General features: G+C 41.8%; 1 protein-coding gene across 1 annotated transcript in view; it reads left to right on the forward strand.

Moving 5' to 3' along the window:
- Nucleotides 1-26,457, forward strand: part of LOC117528117 (choline transporter-like protein 2) — an 82,329-nt gene that overhangs the window by 316 nt on the left and 55,556 nt on the right. The gene's annotated exons all lie outside the window — the stretch shown is intronic.

Below are 26,457 nucleotides of genomic sequence, written 5' to 3' on the forward strand. Positions count from 1 at the left end.
CTAGTGACTCTTGTTACCGGTGGACTTAAGACAGCCTTAAGTAATTTTTTTAAGTTAGCTCGCCTGAGGTCACGGATAACTGTTGAATGAAAAGTTGTGTCCGTGTGAATAATGTTTAAGTTTCTGTGGTGGAGCAAACACCCTCATCTACAGTCAGGGTGTGAAATGTCCCACTTTATCTCTCACTTGTCCAGTTGCTGCCACATTTCTCAGAGAGCAGTGACAGGCAGCATGTGTGCAGCTCCCGTTTGTTTGTATGTATGTTTTTTAAATAACTAATAACTTCAGAGATTGATTTATCATCCAAAATGAAATGAAGTACTGTGCAAATACATTTTTATTGAAAAAATTATCTTGCAAAAACACTTAAAACCAACAATTTTCAATAAATGATAAATGTGTGGATAGCCTTCACATTAAAAAGGTGAAGTTTTTATTAATCTGTTTATGCTGAGTCATCTCATGGTTTTCTACACTGTAAAGTAAGTTATTTTGGCTTCCCTCTTTTTGCTGAGGGTCACCACAGCAGATCCAGTATAGATCTGCAGGCTGATTTGGCCAAGTTGTTTTTTTTTTGTTGTTGTTGATTGTTTGTTTTTTGGTGGATGCTTCCTGACACAACTGAACTGGGAATATTTTGGAATGATCATTAATTAACCATCTGGCTGCTAACCTGCACAAACCAACTTAATTAAAATGAACTTAAATTAACTTGAAAGGTTTGTGTTCAGACTGCCTTAAAGCTTTAAGTTAGCTGAACTTGGAAAGGGAAGTAACTTTGATTTTTTCAAACAGCACAGTATGATGTCTTTTAATATCATCATCATAAATGATTGACCTATACCAGTATTGCAGACCAAACAGTCCCCCTAAAAATCCCCCCCCCCCCGATGACGAGGTTCACGGATTAACACCTCGTTTCTGCTTCAAACTGCACTCCACTCATCATCTATCTCAGCAACCAATATCTGAAGCTTTTGTACAACAATCATTTCCACATAAATTCATTTCATCATAAAAGGCAGCAGAAGTGATCAGAGCGCTGCAGCTAAACGAGCTGCTAGCTGATGTGTTCACTGCATGTCGGTCATTTCAAAGCGTCATGGAATTTCACCTTGTTTCTGCTTAAAACTGACTTTAGAATGATTTAAGAGGTTTTACCTTTATCATCTGATGGTTAATAATTCCATTAATCCATCTGATTGCTTTGGGTGAAGAGACTCCATCTCAGACGTGCTGCTGTGGTCCGAAATGATGCATGCGCAGATGCAAAAGGCAGACCGATTTTTAGGGGTGGACCGTTTGGTCTGTGACACCGGCGAGTGACATGTTCTAGAAAAAAGTGCTCCATTCAGTACTATAACATTTCCCATAATCCTCCTGGTGGCCCCCTGCGCTTCCTAGAATGCACCGCTGCACCAGCAGAGCTCCGGCGTTTCACAGCACATGTAAACAATGGCTAGCAAGGATGTGGATGGCATTGATCCAGCGAGTTGACAGGCGATTATGATGATGAGATGTTCTGCGAAGTTGATAGGGTTATCTAGAGGAGGTGTAGCACCTGTGATGGACTTCTTCCGTGCGCTGATGTTCATACTTCACGAGGTTTGTTTACATTGTGCCCCGAACCGGAACTCTGCTGAAACTGACCTCTTCCGTGAGTCACGGACCGAGAGATGGCGCGAGATTCACAACTGCGAAACAGCGAATAGCATGAAAAAAAAGACATGCATGGGTGGCTTCAAAGCAGGGATTTCAGGGCTTAGAGTAACAAAGATATTTTTTATTAGCTGCACACAATATTATTTAATTTAAGGTAGTTTCATTTTTTTTCATGAATATGTGCCGTTAAGCATAACGCCAAAGACGAGTCATTTGTCACTGTGACATTAACATGTAATACTGTGTTGCTGTGGTTGAAGTTCCCTGAACTTATCTTTTCAAAGTTTTGAAAGTTAAACCAGTCTTTTTTCCAGTGCCTGTTGTTTAATTCATTAACCATTGTATATTATTTGGTTTGTCTTTCTGGAACTATGCATTTCATTGTAAATCCACAGCATTTTTCTCACTTGTAAAAGTTTTTTACTATTTAAACATGGTATTTTCTTGAATAGACAAAACTATATATAAAATTAGCTATGTTCTTTCTTTCTTTTAAAATAATCATGTGGAAATTCCAAATGAGTTGTTTTTGCCGTCATACTGATGATGACTAAAACATTTTTAAAAATTATCTTTTGTATTTATTGTATATCTAACTTTAATTATATAAAAAATGTTTATTTGATTTGCACCCTGGAAAGGTTACTGTGGTGTCATAAGCATGCCCAAAATAGCTGTTTAAATGTGGGTTCAGAGTGGCACACCCTTGTGTGCTGGGTGTGGAATACAGCTTTGTTGAGGTGTTTCCACCACTGAATGAAGAGTCCTTCCTATAGAGAAATTAGACAATAAAATATTTAACCAAAGAAAAAGCAAGCAGCAGTGTGGGGACAAGCATTGTTTGAGAACATTCATTCACACTCATAAATTACACACTGAAATTTTGTTCTTCAAAGTGTCCAGTTACATCAACTAATGCTGAGATAATTTGAATTGTTTTCTCAAAATGTTACAGAGGGATTGGGCAGCACAGTGGTTAAAGGACTCTTGCAGACATGGTAAAGCTGTAATGTAGACCTTTCTCTCCTCTCTACATTCCACTCAGCCTGTCTCATGATGGCTTAGAGTTTCACATTACCAACCCTCATTTTAACCCATGACAAATGGCACAAAAATTCTCTTGTCATATAGTGATTAGCATGTCAGTCTGTCGGTTTTCACTTGTAGCATGATTTTCATTCATATTTAGCATAAGGGTGTACTTGGGTGATCCCCGACAACAGTCATTACATGACTTTGGGGTCAGTTTCATGGTTACAGCAAGATATTCAAGATATTGTCATTGACACCCTTGTGTCAATATCTCAAGAACCACTTGACCAATTTCATTTATATGTAGCATAAATGTGTACTTGGGTGATCCCAGACATTTTGTATTCGTGATTTGTGGGGACCGGGAGGATATGTCATCTCCTGATGACTTTTGTTGCAATTGTCAGGGATGCAAGCTCAACAGGACAGCACAAGATGGATACACAGCTTATGTGAATTTGTAGTGGACACTCTTCAAGGACTTTATGATCATTGATCCTCATTGTTTCATTTCCAGACTTCTTACACAGGTTATGGTTGGGGCTTTTCGTTAAGTGTCTCTCACACTGTGGGAGACTGAGGAAAATTCTGAGTAACAAAAACAAAATTTTGATATTCGTTTGTGTATGTTTTTGTTCTATACAAGTCCTTTTCTCATTCGTTAAATGTCAGCTGTTATCTGGCGATTCTGTCAGAAAGTTTTGTGCATGCCCAAAACTTTGAGCAGACATCAGGTTTTCCGATGGTTGCACTTTTGTTTTGTTCCGTACTTTGTTTGTTACTACAACACTCATGCGTTCATATCTCATGGTTGTGTGATGCTTCAGACTGGGCTTCCAATTGACCAAAGCTCTGACATGGGGTGTGAATTCAGCATGAGGGGAGAGTGGACAGTCCCAGATGCAGCAATATGCAGCATGACTGTTCATTTAACCAAGGCCACACGGAAGAAAAAGACAGCACGTTTTTATCTGGATGTAAGAGTGCACCAAGCATATTTTCTTGACGGGAAGGTGCCACAGCGAAAGGTAATTTGCTGTCCCTATTATTGCATCCACATCTAACACCAGCACAGTGAGAAGATTCTGTCAGCACATGAACGTAGTGAGGAAATACGATGTCCTGATCTTTGAGCGAGTCAGATTCTAGTCACATATGCCTTCATATGTGTTTTAAAACCGGGAAAATTGTTCTGCTGAATGTGGGTCTTTATGTTGCTAGTGGAAATGTGACATCGTCCATCCATCAGATCCTCAAATCCACCAGAGACTGATGGGTTAGAGGTGATATTTGTCATCTGACAAATTATTTCAATCTGTTACTAATTAGTTTATGCAATCAGTCACAGTGTCACAACACCTTTAGGTCTAGGTTCATAGGGTTAAGATTCAGGTAGCAATGCAGAAAAAAAAAATCATAAGATGAACTTTCTTGGTTCCAGATATATTTGCAACTGTGTGTGACTTCAAACAACATTTACTTCATTACGTTCATGTCTTACTAAAGATTTCTGACTGCTCTTATAGTTGTTAATGGCCCCTTCACACACAGTGCGAAGTTTGGATGGCATTTGGACAAAAATGGCGAAAGCGCGAAACAGTTCAAAATTAGCACACAAAACATCGGCAGACGGGCAGGCATGCACAAACCTAGTGCGAGAGTTCGTGCCGGTGTCCGTCGAGCAGGAACAGTGCCAAGTACACCACATGGTGCCGCTTATGTGGAAGAAATAAAAACCAGCTGGTACGTGTGGAACCACATCACACCGCTTATGAGGAATAATAAAAAAAAAAAAAAACACACACACCACCCGGGATGCGAACTCACACCTTTCAAAACCTCTGATTCCCAGTCAGAGACTGATAGCTCCGTGGTATGGCTATGGAGCTGTTCTTTGAAAGCTGCGGGAAGCTGTCTCATATTAGGAAGGACCTGGAAGTATTCCAAAAAAAAAAAAATTTAAATCCCACACCATATAAAAACACCACATTTATCAAGCGAGCAATACAAATATTATCCGTCTGTTCCTTTGGTGATGACGCATGATCACAGACATACAGTCATGAAATGACATGAATGAGAAGCAGTGTGCTCTGATGTCCACAGCTACTGGTCAGGTGCGTCCAGTCGGCCGCACGCGTGTTCTGCCTGACACGCATGTCTTGTGGACGGCGCGCCACAGCACAGACACCATGTCATGTGGAACAGAGCTCACGTGGGTTACGTTACGGTCAGATCACCTGCTGCGTGTTCTGATCTGACAGTCCGCTTCAACCTGGGGGGCTGTCAGTGTCCGCTCCGTGTGTGTGCTCGCTTGCTGCAGCTTGTCGCCACTACGGCGATATATGTTTTTATTTATGTCCACGTAAATACAGCAGTCAGACACACACGCCTCACAGTGGACAGTTGTTAGTCTATGACTGTCCAAACACAGTAGGTGTTGTCTAGCTGGAATGTCCAGAATGACAGATCACCACAGTTGCTTCTGTCGGAAGCCACGCCTCCCGTGAGTAGAGCGCATGCACCCATGTGTCAGTGTGTGTGTTTACAAAGTCACACTCATGGGGAGCTTAGACAAATTTCACAGCAGTACGACAGTGGTCGTCTGCAGTCTGTTGTCATGTGAAGAATGCGACTGGCCACGCATTTTCTAAGTGCCATGCGAGCAGTGTTAGATGTTCATGTGTGTCACCTGGAATTTGGCCGGCACCTGCCGCGAGAGGGTGCGATGGGTTCGCACAGTGCACAATTTGTCTTTCGGGCGCTTGTGTGCGCAAATAGTTGTAGCAACAGGTGTAGAAGGCGTTGGTGGCAGGGGTGATATTACAGGGTTTGCACACGATTCCTGCATCATGCACACCAAGTGTGCAGTTCGTCCAAGCATTTCCCACACTTTGACTTTAACTTTCCATGCTGCACTATGACCATTCTATAAATGCTTCTCAAACACAGTGCAGGATTTACTGCTGATTTACATTTCTGGACTAATCTCAGGCTGAGAGTATCAAGAAACCTCAATGACAGGTTCCACGCTGCGCCTGCCTGGACCGTACTATGCTACAGATTATCTGTAATTATAAGTCATATTTAGAAGGGTGGTTTGAAATGTAATCCCCAGGCTCTTTGACCTTGCTTTCATGTTTGTGTGTTATGAGGCTTAATATATTCACTTTTAGCCTGTTCATCTGTTTTTAATCCAGTCCTGTTGTTTATGTACTGTTTTTGTTAAAACAGCCATGTTCTACAAGAGAAAAGGGTCTTCGTTATTGCGGCCATCCGCTTCCACTTAACGTGCCTGATTATAGGCTTAAAAGCCAAACACGTGACTCTAACTTTATTGTGGTTCTGCCATCTTACAGACAGTCTGAAATGCAAAGGCATGCCCAGAGCAGTGAGACTGATTGCTTATTAAGGTCACAGAAAATGGGTTTAGGGAGCAGATGAGAGACCAGTGTTGTATAATTTGGATGTAGAACTGGAACCACCCTTCTGAGCGCCTCTCTCTTTTGATGTGCTTGTGTTATTGGTTTTGTCCTTGTAGTCCGGAGCTCTGTCTGTTGGTCTTGTTGAACACCCTTTACCTTGGTTGATCTTGCTGACCACCCTTCATTGCTTACTTTTAATAATAGAAGAACACTTTAGCACCATTTCTTGAATAGGTTCAGATTAAGAAAATGTTTGCAAAAGGAATTTGTTTCCTGTGTTACTACTTGTGACATTTTTGTAATTGTTGGCCCTGAAATTGTACTTTCACCTAGAGAACAGCACACTAGAATCCATAACGAAAGACAATATGTCACAACAAAAAGAAAAAGTGTTCAGCCCACCAAAACAATATCAATCAGTAACTCACAATAATAAAATAGGTATCTCCATGTCTCTGTTTATAATGTTTACAAAGAACATTTTCTGGCTCTACCTGTATGGAAAGCTAGGCTAATTCAAAACTTTGAGGTACGTTTGTGCTCCCGGCCATTTGGTGTGGAGGGCAGGGTTTGAGAGGTGGTGACTACAGTGTGCAATTTCCATATGATCTGCATATAATTACGTCTGCCCAGGACTTAATAAAATCATCTCCGTTTATTTGTCTGTCTGTCTGTTACCAGGATTACGTCAAAACTACTGACATTGCTCGAGGACCAAGTCCAGATCTTCACACACTGCCCTTGTGTGCAAGGAGCACAAACCTAATAAGCATGATTTCTGTGGTGGGAGGAAACTGGAGTGCCCAGTGGAAACACACATAAACAGAAAAAACTGGCCAGGGGTGGATTTGAACCCTGGACCTTCTTGCTGTGAGGCAAGAGTGCCAAGACTTAAGTATATATTTTAAACACAGATTCCTTAAAGAGACATCTCAGCAAGAATAATAATAAAGGAACCTCCTCATGCTGTATGTCTCATGGTGTAATGAGAATGTTTATCTGAAAGGTGGCTTCCTCACTTATATTGGTTGAGTGTAAGTGAATTGGGCTAAAAACTTGAAGCTGTTTTTTCACATTCTGTGAGCATGAAACCACAATATTTATTCCTGATCAAGTGAACACAAGAAAATGATTAAACTTTTTTGGTTCTTGGTGTTTACTCCATCAGGAATAAATATTATGTTGGTATGCTCTAAGACTATGTAGCCAGAGGTGGTGGTCAAGTGGTTTGTGCACTTGGCTTCAGCGCGTAAGGTTCCTGGTTCAAACCCCACCCTTGCCACATTTCTCCATGTAATGTGGAGTTGCATCAGGAAGAGCTTCTGGTGTAAAATGTCTGCCAATTTAACATGCAGAGCCACCTCGGATGCGCTGTGGCGACCACAAGTGTAAACAAGGGAGTAGCCGAAGGGACTTAGTATGCTCACAGAATATGTGGGACAAAAATTGAGTTGCAGGTTTTTAGCCTTATTTATTTCCTATACTTGCCAAATATAAATGCACCCCCTTAAATCATCTGTATTTTTTAGGGATCTGTATCAAATATACTGTGGAAATCACACAGGTGTCTCAATGGACTATGATGGTTGCGGATGACATTATGATCTGTAGTGAGACTGCAGAGCAGGTTAAGACGACACTGGAGAGGTAAAGATATGCTCTGGAGAGAAGGTGATTGAAAGTCAGTAGGCGCAAGATGGGGTACATGTGTGTGAATGAGAGTGAGCACAGGGAATGTTGAGATTGTAAGGAGTAGAGGTAATGAAAGTAGATGAATTTAAATACTTGGAGTTACTGTTCAAAATAAGAGTGCGAGCAGGGTGGAGACAGGTGGCAGGAGTAACATGTGACACAAGGGCATCTGCAAGAGTGAAGGGAAAAGTTGACAACACTGTGGTGTCACCAGCTATGTTGTATGCTTAAAAGTGGTGCTGCTAACAAAAAGACAGGAGGCAGAGCTGAAAATGCTGCAATTTTCCTTGGGAGCAATGAGGACAGACAGGATTAGGAATGAACACGTCAGAGGGACAGCACAGGTGGGACGGTTTGGAGGCAGAGTCAGAGAGGTAAGATTGAGATGGTTCTTGGGACATATACAGAGGAGGAACCCAGGGTCTAAAGGATGGATGCTGAGGATGGAGGCACCAGGCAGGAAGAGAAGACTGAGGCCAAAGAAGTGTATGGATGTGTGAGGGAGGACATGTAGGTGGTTGGTGTGACACAGAAAGATGCAGAGGACAGGGTGAGATGGGGACTGATGATCTGATGTTGCAACCCCTACTGGGAGCACCTGAAAGATGAAATGTCTCATAATGTGAATACCTGATTATTCCCATGATGGTCTGCTTATTCATTTCCAAGAACTTCATGGAAATCTGCTAAATCATCTCAGTGTTAAAGAAGATTGGGGGTGGGGGGATCCTGAATCAGACACCTTTAATGGTCCAAAAGGTAATGGGTTTAATCTTGGGCCATACCCACGCCCTCTACCAAATTTGAGGAAAATCAGTTCAATAGTTTTGTGTAAACCTGCTGACAGACAAACAAATGGGCCAGAAGACATTGCCTCCCAGAAGGCCATTCTTGTTTTTGGTGTGATTTTTTTGCAAGAGTTTTCTATACTTCCCATTTCTACTACAGGTTTTGCTGTCGAGCTAATTAAAGATGAAGACATACTTTTTTTTTTTTGCCAACAATATTTTTTTATTGATTTTTCATTTAGGAAAAAAAAACATTTGCATACATTTAACATATGCGGAACATGGTTTGCATCTATACATTCACATTTGGGGGTCTACATATTGTTTCTTTAGAGTAGAACACATTTAACATGAAAGAGTTTTATTTTTGAGGGCTACAGAGTAAAAACAAAACAAAAAAGAGTTAATAATAATAATAAAGGTCTATTCTGCTTCTTCCCTTATGTTTGTTAAATCCTTTGTTGCAATATATTTAATGAATGGGTCCAAAATTTTGTAGAATTGGTTTTGTTTATGTTTGTTCTTATAGCTATTGCCAGTGGTTCTATCGCAATAAGAAACAACAATGGCGATAACGGATCTCCCTGTCTGCAGCCTCTCTGTATGGAAATTTCCTTTGAGATGTTACGATTAGTCATTATTTCAGCATAAGGTTGTGTGTAGAGTAGTTGAATCCATTTATTGAAATTATCACCAAAACGAAAACGTGTAAGCATTTGAAACAGATAAGACCATTCGATCCTGTCGAACGCCTTTTCTGCGTCTAGTGACAGTATTGCTGTGTCAAGTGCTCCTTTTTCAAAATGAAGTATATTTAAGAGTCTTCTAATATTATGGAATCCTTGTCTATTTTGTACAAAGCCATTTTGGTCACTATGTATAATACTTGGAAGTATTCTGTCTAATCTCTTTGCAAATATTTTACTTAAAATTTTTAGGTCTACATTTAAAAGACTAATTGGCCTTAGATTTTCGCATTTACGAGGGCTGTCCGTACAGTATAGGTCCTTTTTATTTTTTTCAAAAACTATATGGATTTCATTCATATGTTTTTACGTCAGACATGCTTGAACCCTCGTGCGCATGCGTGAGTTTTTCCATGCCTGTCGGTGACGTCATTCGCCTGTGAGCACTCCTTGTGGGAGGAGTCGTCCAGCCCCTCGTCGGAATTCCTTTGTCTGAGAAGTTGCTGAGAGACTGGCGCTTTGTTTGATCAAAATTTTTTCTAAACCTGTGAGACACATCGAAGTGGACACGGTTTGAAAAATTAAGCTGGTTTTCAGTGAAAATTTTAACAGCTGGTGAGAGATTTTGAGGTGATTCTGTCGCTTTAAGGACTTTTCACAGTGCGAGACGTCGCGCAGCGCTCTCAGGCAGCGTCATCAGCCTGTTTCAAGCTTAAAACCTCCACATTTCAGGCTCTATTGATCCAGGACGTCGTGAGAGAACAGAGAAGTTTCAGAAGAAGTCGGTTTCAGCATTTTATCCGGATATTCCACTGTTAAAGGAGATTTTTTTTTAATGAAAGACGTGCGCGGCGGCACAGGAAAAACACCTCCGTGTTGATAACCATTTGTTAAAATCCAGTTGGCTTTTGATGGCTTTCAGTGGAGTGAGTATATGAGAAATTGTTTATCAGCTGGAGATGTTCCAACTTGTCCTCAAGACTTCCAACAGAGGTGTTTTTCCTGTGACGGAGCGTCCCGACGCGCGGACCCGTCCGCACGTCTTTCATTAAAAAAATCTCCTTTAACAGTGGAATATCCGGATAAAATGCTGAAACCGACTTCTTCTGAAACTTCTCTGTTCTCTCACGACGTCCTGGATCAATAGAGCCTGAAATGTGGAGGTTTTAAGCTTGAAACAGGCTGATGACGCTGCCTGAGAGCGCTGCGCGACGTCTCGCACTGTGAAAAGTCCTTAAAGCGACAGAATCACCTCAAAATCTCTCACCAGCTGTTAAAATTTTCACTGAAAACCAGCTTAATTTTTTGAACCATGTCCACTTCGATGTGTCTCACAGGTTTAGAAAAAATTTTGATCAAACAAAGCGCCAGTCTCTCAGCAACTTCTCAGACAAAGGAATTCCGACGAGGGGCTGGACGACTCCTCCCACAAGGAGTGCTCACAGGCGAATGACGTCACCGACAGGCATGGAAAAACTCACGCATGCGCACGAGGGTTCAAGCATGTCTGACGTAAAAACATATGAATGAAATCCATATAGTTTTTGAAAAAAATAAAAAGGACCTATACTTTACGGACAGCCCTCGTATTATTTGGTTTACCTGTCTTTGGCAACAATGTTATGAGAGCTCCTCTGAGGGTGGCAGGCAGGGACCCATTATGAAATGATTCTCGATACATTTCTAATAGTGGGTGTATCAGTTTCATTTTGAATACTTTATAAATTTCCACGGGTATCCCATCAGGGCCCAGGGTCTTCCCTCCTTTAATATTATCTATGGTAACAGATATTTCATTAAGGGTTATGTCTTTGTCCAATTCATTCTTGGTTTCTTCTGTAATTTTTGGGATTTGTAAATCATCAAGAAAGTTATTAAATTCTAATGAATTTGTAACCAAATCAGAATTTGAACTATAAAGTTTTTCATAATATGTTTTGAATGCTTCGTTTTTTTCAACTGGATCAACTATGCTTTCATTATTACTGTTAAGTAATGTTGTAATGAGTCTTTCATTCTGCAACTTTTTGATACACCAAGCTAATACCTTGCTAGGTTTTTCCCCCTGGTCATAAAAGGTCTGTTTCAGTCGTAGTAAACTCGACGTTGCTTTTGAGGCTGATAGTTCATTGTATTGTGCTCTCATTAGAATAATTTCCTGGTGAGTTTTTTGACAACCTGACTGAAAGTATTGTTCTTCCAAGTATTTAATTTTTGCTTCTAATGATTTAACTTTCTTGTAGGTTTCCTTGGCTTTGGAACTAGTTATATTAATTATTTGCCTCTGATAAAGGCTTTGAATGCTTCCCATCTGGTACTCTTTGATGTTTGTGTTGTATTGGTTTCAAAATAGAAATTAATTTGGTCATTTAGAAAGTCAACAAACCCTGGATCCTTCAGCCATTTTGTTTTAAATCTCCATTTAGGAGTGTCAGTAATAAGTTTTGATTCTTCATAAATCAAAGAAACCGGAGCATGATCTGATAAAAGAATAGGGTCATAAAAGACATTTTTTATCTTACATTTCAGTAATGCAGACACTAGGAAAAAGTCTATATGAGAATAAGACTGATGTGTGCTGGAGTAGCATGAAAATGTTTTGGTATTAGGGTTGCATTCCCTCCATATGTCTATTAAATTAATTTCTTTCATAAATTGTTTAATCACCACTCGACTTTTTGCATGTGATTGAGCTACTCCTGAACTCGTATCAAAAATGGGCCCCAAGGTGCAGTTAAAGTCCCCAGCCATTATACATAGCCCAGGCAAGGATGAGACCATTAAAAATAAATTTTGAAAAAATGTTGGCTCATCAGAATTAGGAGCATACAAATTTACCAGGATTGTTTTTTTAATTGAGAATGGTTCCTTGAATGATTATGTATCTCCCAGCTTTGTCCTTAATAATTTTATTATTGGTTATTGGCTCCCAGAGCACCAATAACCAGTAAAAATCTATTTAAGCATAAAAATTCAAAAAGAAAAAATAATATAGCACCTTCAACTGCACCACAGACTAAAACAGTTAAATGTGGTCTATTAAACATTAGGTCTCTCTCTTCTAAGTCCCTGTTAGTAAATTATATAATAATTGATCAACATATTGATTTATTCTGCCTTACAGAAACCTGGTTACAGCAGGATGAATGTTAGTTTAAATGAGTCAACACCCCCGAGTCACACTAACTGCCAGAACGCTCATAGCACGGGCCAAGGCGGAGGATTAGCAGCAATCTTCCACTCCAGCTTATTAATTAATCAAAAACTCAGACAGAGCTTTAATTCATTTGAAAGCTTGACTCTTAGTCTTGTCCATCCAAATTGGAAGTCCCAAAAACCAGTTTTATTTGTTATTATCTATCGTCCACCTGGTCGTTACTGTGAGTTTCTCTGTGAATTTTCAGACCTTTTGTCTGACTTAGTGCTTAGCTCAGATAAGATAATTATAGTGGGCGATTTTAACATCCACACAGATGCTGAGAATGACAGCCTCAACACTGCATTTAATCTATTATTAGACTCAACTGGCTTTGCTCAAAATGTAAATGAGTCCACCCACCACTTTAATCATATCTTAGATCTTGTTCTGTCTTATGGTATGGAAATTGAAGACTTAACAGTATTCCCTGAAAACTCCCTTCTGTCTGATCATTTCTTAATAACATTTACATTTACTCTGATGGACTACCCAGCAGTGGGGAATAAGTTTCATTACACTAGAAGTCTTTCAGAAAGCGCTGTAACTAGGTTTAAGGATATGATTCCTTCTTTATGTTCTCTAATGCCACATACCAACACAGTGCAGAGTAGCTACCTAAACTCTGTGAGTGAGATAGAGTATCTCATCAATAGTTTTACATCCTCATTGAAGACAACTTTGGATGCTGTAGCTCATCTGAAAAAGAGAGCCTTAAATCAGAAGTGCCTGACTCCGTGGTATAACTCACAAACTCGCAGCTTAAAGCAGATAACCCGTAAGTTGGAGAGGAAATGGCGTCTCACTAATTTAGAAGATCTTCACTTAGCCTGGAAAAAGAGTCTGTTGCTCTATAAAAAAGCCCTCCGTAAAGCTAGGACATCTTACTACTCATCACTAATTGAAGAAAATAAGAACCCCAGGTTTCTTTTCAGCACTGTAGCCAGGCTGACAAAGAGTCAGAGCTCTATTGAGCCGAGTATTCCTTTAACTTTAACTAGTAATGACTTCATGACTTTCTTTGCTAATAAAATTTTAACTATTAGAGAAAAAAATTACTCATAACCATCCCAAAGACATATCATTATCTTTGGCTGCTTTCAGTGATGCCGGTATTTGGTTAGACTCTTTCTCTCCGATTGTTCTGTCTGAGTTATTTTCATTGGTTACTTCCTCCAAACCATCAACATGTCTATTAGACCCCATTCCTACCAGGCTGCTCAGGGAAGCCCTACCATTAATTAATGCTTTGATCTTAAATATGATCAATCTATCTTTATTAGCTGGCTATGTACCACAGGCTTTTAAGGTGGCAGTAATTAAACCATTACTTAAAAAGCCATCACTTGACCCAGCTATTTTAGCTAATTATAGGCCAATCTCCAACCTTCCTTTTCTCTCAAAAATTCTTGAAAGGGTAGTTGTAAAACAGCTAACTGATCATCTGCAGAGGAATGGTCTATTTGAAGAGTTTCAGTCAGGTTTTAGAATCCATCATAGTACAGAAACAGCATTAGTGAAGGTTACAAATGATCTTCTTATGGCCTCAGACAGTGGACTCATCTCTGTGCTTGTTCTGTTAGACCTCAGTACTGCTTTTGATACTGTTGACCATAAAATTTTATTACAGAGATTAGAGCATGCCATAGGTATTAAAGGCACTGCGCTGCGGTGGTTTGAATCATATTTATCTAATAGATTACAATTTGTTCACGTAAATGGGGAATCTTCTTCACAGACTAAGGTTAATTATGGAGTTCCACAAGGTTCTGTGGTAGGACCAATTTTATTCACTTTATACATGTTTCCCTTAGGCAGTATTATTAGACAGCATTGCTTAAATTTTCATTGTTACGCAGATGATACCCAGCTTTATCTATCCATGAAGCCAGAGGACACACACCAATTAGCTAAACTGCAGGATTGTCTTACAGACATAAAGACATGGATGACCTCTAATTTCCTGCTTTTAAACTCAGATAAAACTGAAGTTATTGTACTTGGCCCCACAAATCTTAGAAACATGGTGTCTAACCAGATCCTTACTCTGGATGGCACTACCCTGACCTCTAGTAATACTTTGAGAAATCTTGGAGTCACTTTTGATCAGGATATGTCATTCAATGTGCATATTAAACAAATATGTAGGACTGCTTTTTTGCATTTGCGCAATATCTCTAAAATTAGAAAGGTCTTGTCTCAGAGTGATGCTGAAAAACTAATTCATGCATTTATTTCCTCTAGGCTGAACTATTGTAATTCATTATTATCAGGTTGTCCTAAAAGTTCCCTGAAAAGCCTTCAGTTAATTCAAAATGCTGCAGCTAGTACTGACAGGGACTAGAAGGGGAGAGCATATCTCACCCATATTGGCCTCTCTTCATTGGCTTCCTGTTAATTCTAGAATAGAATTTAAAATTCTTCTTCTTACTTATAAGGTTTTGAATAATCAGGTCCCATCTTATCTTAGGGACCTCATAGTACCATATCAGACTGCAGGCTTACTTGTAGTTCCTAGGGTTTGTAAGAGTAGAATGGGAGGCAGAGCCTTCAGCTTTCAGGCTCCTCTCCTGTGGAACCAGCTCCCAATTCAGATCAGGGAGACACACACCCTCTCTACTTTTAAGATTAGGCTTAAAACGTTCCTTTTTGCTAAAGCTTATAGTTAGGGCTGGATCAGGTGACCCTGAACCATCCCTTAGTTGTGCTGCTGTAGACTTAGACTGCTGGGGGGTTCCCATGATCAATCAATTCAATCAATTTTTTTTTTATATAGCGCCAAATCACAACAAACAGTTGCCCCAAGGCGCTTTATATTGTAAGGCAAGGCCATACAATAATTATGTAAAACCCCAACGGTCAAAACGACCCCCTGTGAGCAAGCACTTGGCTACAGTGGGAAGGAAAAACTCCCTTTTAACAGGAAGAAACCTCCAGCAGAACCAGGCTCAGGGAGGGGCAGTCTTCTGCTGGGACTGGTTGGGGCTGAGGGAGAGAACCAGGAAAAAGACATGCTGTCGAGGGGAGCAGAGATCGATCACTAATGATTAAATGCAGAGTGGTGCATACAGAGCAAAAAGAGAAAGAAACAGTGCATCATGGGAACCCCCCAGCAGTCTACGTCTATAGCAGCATAACTAAGGGATGGTTCAGGGTCACCTGATCCAGCCCTAACTATAAGCTTTAGCAAAAAGGAAAGTTTTAAGCCTAATCTTAAAAGTAGAGAGGGTGTCTGTCTCCCTGATCTGAATTGGGAGCTGGTTCCACAGGAGAGGAGCCTGAAAGCTGAAGGCTCTGCCTCCCATTCTACTCTTACAAACCCTAGGAACTACAAGTAAGCCTGCAGTCTGAGAGCGAAGCGCTCTATTGGGGTGATATGGTACTACGAGGTCCCTAAGATAAGATGGGACCTGATTATTCAAAACCTTATAAGTAAGAAGAAGAATTTTAAATTCTATTCTAGAATTAACAGGAAGCCAATGAAGAGAGGCCAATATGGGTGAGATATGCTCTCTCCTTCTAGTCCCCGTCAGTACTCTAGCTGCAGCATTTTGAATTAACTGAAGGCTTTTTAGGGAACTTTTAGGACAACCTGATAATAATGAATTACAATAGTCCAGCCTAGAGGAAATAAATGCATGAATTAGTTTTTCAGCATCACTCTGAGACAAGACCTTTCTGATTTTAGAGATATTGCGTAAATGCAAAAAAGCAGTCCTACATATTTGTTTAATATGCGCTTTGAATGACATATCCTGATCAAAAATGACTCCAAGATTTCTCACAGTATTACTAGAGGTCAGGGTAATGCCATCCAGAGTAAGGATCTGGTTAGACACCATGTTTCTAAGATTTGTGGGGCCAAGTACAATAACTTCAGTTTTATCTGAGTTTAAAAGCAGGAAATTAGAGGTCATCCATGTCTTTATGTCTGTAAGACAATCCTGCAGTTTAGCTAATTGGTGTGTGTCCTCTGGCTTCATGGATAGATAAAGCTGGGTATCATCTGCGTAACAATGAAAATTGAAGCAATACCGTCTAATAATACTGCCTAAGGGAAGCATATATAAAGTGAATAAAATTGGTCCTAGCACAGAACCTTGTGGAACTCCATAATTAACTTTAGTCTGTGAAGAAGATTCCCCATTTACATGAACAAATTGTAATCTATTAGACAAATATGATTCAAACCACCGCAGCGCAGTGCCTTTAATACCTATGGCATGCTCTAATCTCTGTAATAAAATTTTATGGTCAACAGTATCAAAAGCAGCACTGAGGTCTAACAGAACAAGCACAGAGATGAGTCCACTGTCCGAGGCCATAAGAAGATCATTTGTAACCTTCACTAATGCTGTTTCTGTACTATGATGAATTCTAAAACCTGACTGAAACTCTTCAAATAGACCATTCCTCTGCAGATGATCAGTTGGCTGTTTTACAACAACCCTTTCAAGAATTTTTGAGAGAAAAGGAAGGTTGGAGATTGGCCTATAATTAGCTAAGATAGCTGGGTCAAGTGATGGCTTTTTAAGTAATGGTTTAATTACTGCCACCTTAAAAGCCTGTGGTACATAGCCAACTAACAAAGATAGATTGATCATATTTAAGATCAAAGCATTAAATAATGGTAGGGCTTCCTTGAGCAGCCTGGTAGGAATGGGGTCTAATAAACATGTTGATGGTTTGGATGAAGTAACTAATGAAAATAACTCAGACAGAACAATCGGAGAGAAAGAGTCTAACCAAATACCGGCATCACTGAGAGCAGCCAAAGATAACGATACGTCTTTGGGATGGTTATGAGTAATTTTTTCTCTAATAGTTAAAATTTTGTTAGCAAAGAAAGTCATGAAGTCATTACTAGTTAAAGTTAATGGAATATTCAGCTCAATAGAGCTCTGAGTCTTTGTCAGCCTGGCTACAGTGCTGAAAAGAAACCTGGGGTTGTTCTTATTTTCTTCAATTAGTGATGAGTAGAAAGATGTCCTAGCTTTACGGAGGGCTTTTTTATAGAGCAACAGACTCTTTTTCCAGGCTAAGTGAAGATCTTCTAAATGAGTGAGACGCCATTTCCTCTCCAACTTACGGGTTATCTGCTTTAAGCTACGAGTTTGTGAGTTATACCACGGAGTCAGACACTTCTGATTTAAAGCTCTCTTTTTCAGAGGAGCTACAGCATCCAAAGTTGTCTTCAATGAGGATGTAAAACTATTGACGAGATACTCTATCTCCCTTACAGAGTTTAGGTAGCTACTCTGCACTGTGTTGATATATGCTGCACTGATGCACTGAGTGTTTCTTTCTCTTTTTGCTCTGTATGCACCACTCTGCATTTAATAATTAGTGATTGATCTCTGCTCTCCTCCACAGCATGTCTTTTTCCTAGTTCTCTCCCTCAGCCCCAACCAGTCCCAGCAGAAGACTGCCCCTCCCTGAGCCTGGTTCTGCTGGAGGTTTCTTCCTGTTAAAAGGGAGTTTTTCCTTCCCACTGTCGCCAAGTGCTTGCTCACAGGGGGTCGTTTTGACCGTTGGGGTTTTTCCGTAATTATTGTATGGCCTTGCCTTACAATATAAAGCGCCTTGGGGCAACTGTTTGTTGTGATTTGGCGCTATATAAATAAAATTGATTTGATTTAGTATTTTAGTAATATTTAATATTTCCCTTCCACCTCCTCCTTACCTTCAGCTCGTCTTCTGATTTTAAATGTGTTTCTTGGTGAAATATTATGGTTGATTGAAGTATTTTTATCCTATTCATAACTTGTTTGACCTTTTTTAATCTCTGCAGCCCTCTACAATTCCAAGATGTAATTTTAATTTTTAATTCCAGTTATTCATTAAATGATAGCTGAAAGATAAAATCCCCCTTTCTAGTATTGTCAAGGCAAACCAGGTGAACATGTACAAAGAACAACCAAAAAAATAAAAATATAAAATATATACCCCCCTGTCCGTAAGTTCAGGCATTTCCCCTTTAATTGTTCCACTTCCAGAAGGCAAAAATTTGTTCCTCACTACGTGAGGAGCAGTATAACTATACTAAGGTGCTAAAATGAAAATAAAAACTGTAGCTGCTCTGCCACTAGTATCTTTCTTTCAAGCAACAAAAATTCACAGCTCTATATCCTGCATCAGGTGAATATTTACTGAATACTTAATAACTAAAGCCTGGTTCATTTTAATTATTCCAAGAAAAAAAAAAAAAAAACCACAAGCCTTGTGTTTATCAGAAAGAACACCTTCATTAGCCAGTACCTTTTACATTTTACTTCCACCCATCAGTTCTCCTGATTGTTTGACTTAATCCTCCGTATGAAGACTTCAGCGTCTTCTGTGCTGGTAAAGATGTGTGCGTGGGCATTGTAGGTCACGATGAGGCGAGCAGGGTGAATGATACCGTACCGGAGCCCCAGTTGACGGAGTTGTCTCCGTGCCTCGTCAAATCTCTTTATCATCTTGTACGTCTCAGGTGGCACGTCTTTGTAGAGGATTTGTCTCTTCACCCTGGCCGTGCACATCACAGTTTCTTTGTCCCTATAATTCAGGAATTTCATTATAAGGGCTCGGGGTGTGGAGTCAGCAGCTGTGCGCGCTCTTCTTGGTCCCAGTCTGTGTGCCCACTCCACTGTAAGTTTCACCTGGAGTGGTGCGAGGTCGAGCACCTCTGGAAGCCAGCTTTCCAGGAAACCACAGGCATCGCTTCCCTCTGCTTGCTCTGGCAAGTTCACTAATCTCAAGTTTGAGCGCCTGGATCTTGCCTGTAAGCCCAACACTCTCTCCTCCGAGGATTTATTCTTCTCTTCCAGACATGTTACTTTGTTCTGAAGTACGTTTACTGCTCTTCTGTAGAGGATATTCTTGATTCCGCCTGTGTGACGCGCGTAGTGCATTCGGCTGCATCTTTCTTCATATTCTCTGTTGCAGTCAGAAGGTCTTCAAGTTTTGCAGCGAAATCAGTTTTCATTATCAATAAATCTGATTTCATGTCCGTAACAGCAGCCATTATTCCTCCTAAAGTAGCTTCTGATTCCTCAAGAACTTGCCGGTTTTCTGTTGTAGCGGTGCTAGCTGATTGAGCTATGCTAGCGGTACCCTCGCCAGCCTCTGTTTCCATTGCTTTTTTGTTAGCCTTGGGTTTGGCCATCACGGTGGCAAAAGTTGACTAATCTGATTGCGTTCGACCCCGAGTACTCTTCTTGAGGGACATTGGGATCTCCCTTTACGATTCCGCTGCTTAAAAAATGAGTTACACTTTTGCAAAGTTGCTTAATGTGAGGATTTGGTTAAAGGGGCAGAGCAGATTATGCACGTCTTCTCAGCTAGCCGCCATAACCGGAAGTCCATGAAGACATACTTTAATTAAAACGGGGAAGTTAAAGACATTTACACATTTATTCCCTTGTGTCTCACTGGTAAACCTCAATTCTGACACACACACACAAAATCACTTCTTGTTTTTATTTCACAGCTGACAAACCCTGTCAGAGACATTGTGAATATAATTAAGAAAATATTAACATTGATTTGTTGATTGTTTTATGCATATGGTGCTTATTGTATTAACGATACCGCTCCCCAATGGCACAGGAGCAAACAGGGATTGTCCTGGGTAGCTGTTATCCTTCATTCAGTGGTAGCTTTGCCATCACAGAGCCTCGTCCACAGTTACCAGAAAAGACTTCAAGCTGTCATTGGGCAGTACACGATATTAAGAACAGGGGTATGTAAAATTTTGATCAGGGTCATTTGAGTTGTTTTTGTTGTCATTATGATGTAGAAAGAGAAAACACAAAAAATGAAAATAAATGCTTCACCCAACCACTAACCATGAGTGGAAAAAAAAGTTTTTGTATTATCATTCATATTCTCTGAAAAATGGCCAAAAAAAACCCACAAAAATTCTGCCAGTATGTAAACTTTTGAGCACAACTCTGTGTATATATGTATGTATAATTTTATTTATTTATTTATTTATTTTGTTTCTGTTCACCATCACACTTGAGTTGAAATGACAATCAAAATGTGAATGAACATTTCCAAATACAAGGCTTATTTTTACTTCTTTGAAGAAAGTCCTTTAGCCATCAGTAACTGCCTGAAATCTGGAACTCATGGACATCACCAAATGTGTTTCCGTCTTTGAAGATGCTTTGCCAGGCTGTGACTACTGCTTCCCTCAGTTGCTTCTGGTTTCTGGGTATTTGCACCTTTTCTGGGTATTTGACCTCAGCCCAACAAAGTAAGAGCTTTGTTGGGCTGAGGTCAGATGACTGACTTTGTCACTGAAGAATATGGGGAGCTGGAGCCTATACCAGCAGTCATTAGGCAAGAGGCAGGGTACACCCTGGAGAGAATGCCAGTCTATAGCAGAGCCACATAGAGACAAACAAAAACATTCACAGTCAATTTAAAGTTTACAGTCCACCTAACCTGCATGTCTTCAGAAGTGAGAGGAAGCCGGAGCAACTGGAGGGAACCCCTGTGAACATGCCCATATGGAAAAGATATACATAAATTTTATAAAATTTGTATCTGTTTTATCTGGAACTTGTAAGTAATGCATGTGGCAGTCAAACCAGATATAAGATCCTTAGTAAATTTGTACAACATGTAACTTATATAAATTGGGAACTTAAAAGAACAATATATGTGTCATGGTTTGAGTCTTGCTAGGTGTTCTGTGTTATTTTGTGCTGTTAGTTATTTTTGCGTTTCATTGGGTTTGGTTGGCTTCTTCTCTTGCTGGGTTTTTTTTTCTGCTTGGGTCTGCCTGTCTTTGTTTCTCTTGTCTCCCTCCCTTTGATCTTGGTGATGGGTGTTTCTCTCTCTCTCTCTCTCTGACCACACCTTGTTCTGGTGCTTTCCATGCACACCTGTTCCTGATTTGCTGATTACCACCTGTGGTTATTTAAGCTCACTGGGTGTGTTTGTCTCTCACCAGTTTGTGGTGCCTTGTGCCCTCAATCCAGTTCTGTTCCTGCCTTCCATAGTTCTGCCTGCCTCATTGTGTGTACCTGACAACGCCTGATTGCCTGATGTTTTTTGTACTGCTGCTTTTCCTGGACTGCCTACTCGTGTACCGACCTCCGCTATCTTCTACAGTAAAACCATCTGAAAACCAGAGCTGTTTGTTTGAGTCGTGCATTTGTGTCCTGCAGTTCCAGACCATCCACCCTGATAGTACAAACTGGCCAACGATGGACACAGCCGGTTCTAACCTGTTTCAGCTGGCGGTACAACACCACAGTAAGCAGCTCGCACAGCATCAGGATCGCTTCACCGCACTCTCTTCCCGGTTTAGCGACCTCGCTAAATGCCAGAACTCTTTCATAGAGTCGGTGAGCACCCAGATGGCTCAATTACTGTCTGTTTGATCATCAGGCTTCTACTGTTCCAGCCACCGGCAGCACGAGTGTGCCTCCTTCAGGACCATCAATGACTGCATTGGCCTCCGTACCTGAACACTGCAATCTGCTGTCACCTCCTGAATGCTTTTCAGGCAAGTTCGGTGACGTCACACCTTTCATTACTCAGTGTGAATTGATCTTTGAGCTCATGTCATGTAAGTTCCCGTCTGACAGGGGCGAAGATAGCTTACATGATCAGTCACCTGACCGGTAGTGCTTTGGCGTGGGCAACAGCGGAGTGGGGTCGCCGATCTGCAACTGTGCCTCTCTTCTGGCTTTTACAGCTGCACTGCGATCAGTTTTCCAGCACACCTCTCTGGGGCGAGAAGCAACCCGTGCCCTCATGAGGCTGAGGCAGGGTGGACGCTGAGTCACCGACTATGCCGTGGACTTCCGCATCCTTGCAGCCAAGAGCGATTGGAATCCCGCGGCACTCTATGATGTTTTTCTTCAGGGCCTTGCTGAAAACATGCAGGACCAGTTGCTGGCCGTAGAATTGCCTGGGGACCTTGACCAGCTCATCGCACTCGCCATACGGACTGACCGAAGTCTACAGGACCTTCCTCGCTGTGCCATCCGGCTTTCTGCTCGACGAGCCGCAAGACCTCCCACCCACTTGTCCTTCTACAGCTGTGTCTGCTCAGAATCTCCACACCGCAGCACAGAGAAGCCAGTACAATTGAGTCGCACTCGTCTCTCCTCCGCTGAGAGGCGGTGACACCATGAAAGCGGACTTTGTTTTTACTGTGGGCATTCTGGTCACATGATAACCTGTTGTCAAGCCAGGGGTACCACCATGCGGGCACAAGCCGAGATTCGGGTGAGTGAAAACACAGTTTCTCCTTCCTCAGCACAAAATGTGATTTTGGCTAAATTAATTTCTGACCATTCATCAGTACCTGTGCCTGCATTTGTGGATTCTGGTTCTGATGCAAACTTGATTTTATCTTCTCTGGTCAAGTCTGTACATCTTAAACTGCATGAGCTCTCACGCCCTCTGGTGGTGCGCGCCATGGATGGTCAGAAAGTGGGGTGCATTACCCATTTGCACTCAGTCAGTTCAGATGATAATTTCTGAAAACCACTCTGAATCAGTCAGTTTTCACGTCTTTGATAAGATGACTCACCTGGCTATTTTGGGGCATCCCTGGTTACAAAAACATGGTCCCAATTTCGATTGGGCTAAGGGGAGAGATTATTTCCTGGGGGACTGCTTGTAACAATTCATGTCTGTTAAAACCTGTATGTGCTCAGTCCACTTCCAACCCAGGCCTGGTGGGGGTGCTATCATGACTTGGCACCAGTGTTTAGTAAAAGCAAAGCTAAATCATTACCACCTCACCGGGAATATGATTGTGCGATAGAACGCCTCCCTGGGGCTAGCCCACTCCGAGGGAAGCTCTATTCTCTGTCGCCTCCTGAACGTAACGCCATGAATGAGTACATTCGAGAATCTCTTGCGGCTGGTTTGATTAGACCATCATCATCACCTGCAGGAGCGGGGTTCTTTTTTGTAGAAAAGAAGGATAAATTCCTTTGCCCATGTATTGATTACCGGGGCTCAATGACATTACGGTAAAGAACCGATATCCGCTGCCACTCATCTCGTCTGCTTTTGAGCTTTTAGAAGGAGCTAAAATATTCACAAAACTCGACCTACGCAACGCATATCATTTGGTTCATATTAAGCAAGGCGATGAATGGAAAACCACTTTTAATATGCCCTCAGGACACTACGAATACCTAGTCATGCTTTTTGGTCTCACTAATGCCCCAGCGGTCTTCCAAAACCTGGTTAATGACGTGCTGCGCGAGTATCTTAAGTTTGTTTTCGTTTATCTAGATATTCTGATTTTTTTTCCACCGATCTGAAAACCCACATGCGCCACGTCCACACCGTTCTGCAAACTTTGCTGCAAAACAATCTATTTGTTAAAGCTGAAAAATGTGAGTTCCACAAACCCACTGTATCATCCCTCCGATTCGTTATTGTAGAGGGAGAGATTAAGATGGACCCTGAGAAGGTTGCGGCCATGCTGGATTAGCCTGTTCCTACCACCCATAAGGAAGTCTAAAGGTTCCTGGGTTTCGCCAGTTTCTACCGAAAGTTCATCTGTAATTTCAGCACAGTCACAGCTCCGCTTCATGAGGTCACGTCATCCCTCCGGCCGTTCGCATGGACACCGGAGTGCGACAAGGCTTTTAGGGTCCTAAAACATCGCTTCACCATGGCCCCCATGCTACTCCTCCCTGACCCTGCTCGACAGTTCATGGTTGAGGTAAATGCTTCAGATACTGGTGTTGGAGCTGTCCTGTCGCAGGTTAAAGCCTCAGACAGTAGGTTGCACCCGTGCGCCTTTTTGTCAAAGAAGTTGACTGCGGCCAAACGAAACTATTGCATCGGCGACTGTGAGCTGTTGGCAATTAAAGTGGCCTTGGAGGAGTGGCGCCACTGGTTGGAGGGGACACAGATTCCCTTTTTGGTCTTTACCGATCATAAGAACTTAGCTTACCTTAGAACCGTTAAGCAGCTTAATGCGTCAGGCCAGGTGGGCCATTTTCTTCAGCTGTTTTGACTTTGTAATCTCTTACCGACCTGGCTCCAAGAATGGCAACCCTGATGCGTTATCACGGCAGGGCGACCCGGTCGATATGCTGGCCGATCCAGGGACTATCTTACCAGCATTTTGCTTTGTGTCAGCATTAATGTGGGACATAGAATCTAGGGTCCAGTCTACCTTAAGCAATACTCCGGTTCCTCCAGGTTGTCCCCAGGGTAGGTTTTTCGTCCCGGTCGTGCTCAGAGGGGACATGATCAGGTGGGGACATGACAGTCGGTTCTCTTGTCATCCGGGAATCAAGAAGACAGAGTTTGATATTCAACAGGGGTTTTGGTAGCCCGGGATGTTGAAAGATATTACAGAGTATGTTAATGCTTGCTCAATGTGTGCTATTAACAAGTCCTCTAACCGCCCGCCTGCGGGCTCTTTAATGCCACTGCCTGTCCCTACTTGTCCCTGGTCGTAAATCACGTTGGATTTTGTAACCGGTCTGCCGCCTTCTAGAGGTAATACTGTTGTTTTAACCATGGTGGATAGACTATCCAAGATGGCTCGCTTCATCCCTCTGCCTAAACGTCCCTCAGCTAAGGAAACTGCTGAAATAATGCTCACAAATGCATGGATTTCCTGAGGATATTGTGTCTGATAGAGGACCGTTTGTGTCTAATTTGTGGAGGGAATTCTGCCGTCTCCTTGGGGTCACTGCCAGCTTAACCTCGGGTTATCACCCCCAGGCCAACGGGCAGACAGAGCGTTTCAGTCAAGAGTTGGAAAAGGGACTCCGGATTCTCGCCTCCCAGCATCCTGCCTCATGGTCTGCTCAACTGTCTTGGATAGAACTGGCACACAATAGTCTTCCTTCTGCATCCTCTGGTTTTTCTCCATTTCATGTAGTTTACGGTCATCAGCCTGCTCTGTTTCCGTCCACAGCACTTGATTCTTCTGTTCCCTCTGCCTTAGGACTCATTCTCCGCTGACGACGAACCTGGGAGCGGGCCTGTAGGGCCCTCCTACGGTCCTCAGCGGCCTATAAGGCGGCAGCCGATTGTAAGAGATCCTTCGCACCTGCATACGAACCTGGACAGAAAGTTTGGCTCTCAACACGTCATCTTCCTCTTAAAGGACTGCCCAGAAAACTGGCTCCCAGGTTCGTTGGTCCATTCTTAGTTTCCAAGGTTATTAATCCAGTTTCTGTTCGCATCCGCCTCCCTAGGACTATGCACATCCACCCTACCTTTCATGTTAGCCACGTCAAGCCTGCTTGTTCCAGCCCATTGTGCCCTCCGGCCGTTCCCCCTCATTCCGCCCGGTGTGTGGATGGGGGCCCTGCTTTTGCTGTGCAGCGGCTCCTGGACTCTCGCCACCGTGGTTGTGGGGTTCAATATTTGGTCGACGGGGGGTGTTATGGCCCCGAGGAGCGGTCGTGGGTTCCCTCCCGCTTCATCCTTGATCCTGCTCTGATCCGTGAGTTTCATGACTCTCGTCCTGCTGTGCCTGGGCCGTCCAGGGCTGGCCGTAGGGGAAGGAGTACTGTCATGGTTTGAGTTTTGCTAGGTGTTCTGTGTTATTTTGTTCTTTTGTGCTGTTAGTTATTTTTGCATTTCATTGGGTTTTGTTGGCTTCTTCTATTGCTGTTTTTTTTTTTTTTTTTCTTCTTGGGTCTGTCTGTCTTGGTGGTGGGTGTTTCTCTCTCTCTCTCTGGCCACACCTTGTTCTGGTGCTTTCCATGCACACCTGTTTCTGATTTTACCTCCGCTATCTTCTACAGTAAAAACTAGGGCTGTCACGATTAGGAATTTCTGGAGACGATTAATTGTCAGACAAATAATTGCGATTGACGAATATATTGTCTATTTCTTTTTTCCCCCTTCTTTATATTCTACTATTGTAGTATAATTACACAACTCTGGAAGAATGTTTGGCTTCTGTGAGTGGAGAAACTGGGAATGGTGCAACATTTTTAATTTTCATTTTACATACAGTCCCAACTTTTTCTGATTTGTGG

This window comes from Thalassophryne amazonica, chromosome 16 (assembly GCF_902500255.1).
Source record: "Thalassophryne amazonica chromosome 16, fThaAma1.1, whole genome shotgun sequence".
NCBI classification, from domain to species: domain Eukaryota; kingdom Metazoa; phylum Chordata; class Actinopteri; order Batrachoidiformes; family Batrachoididae; genus Thalassophryne; species Thalassophryne amazonica.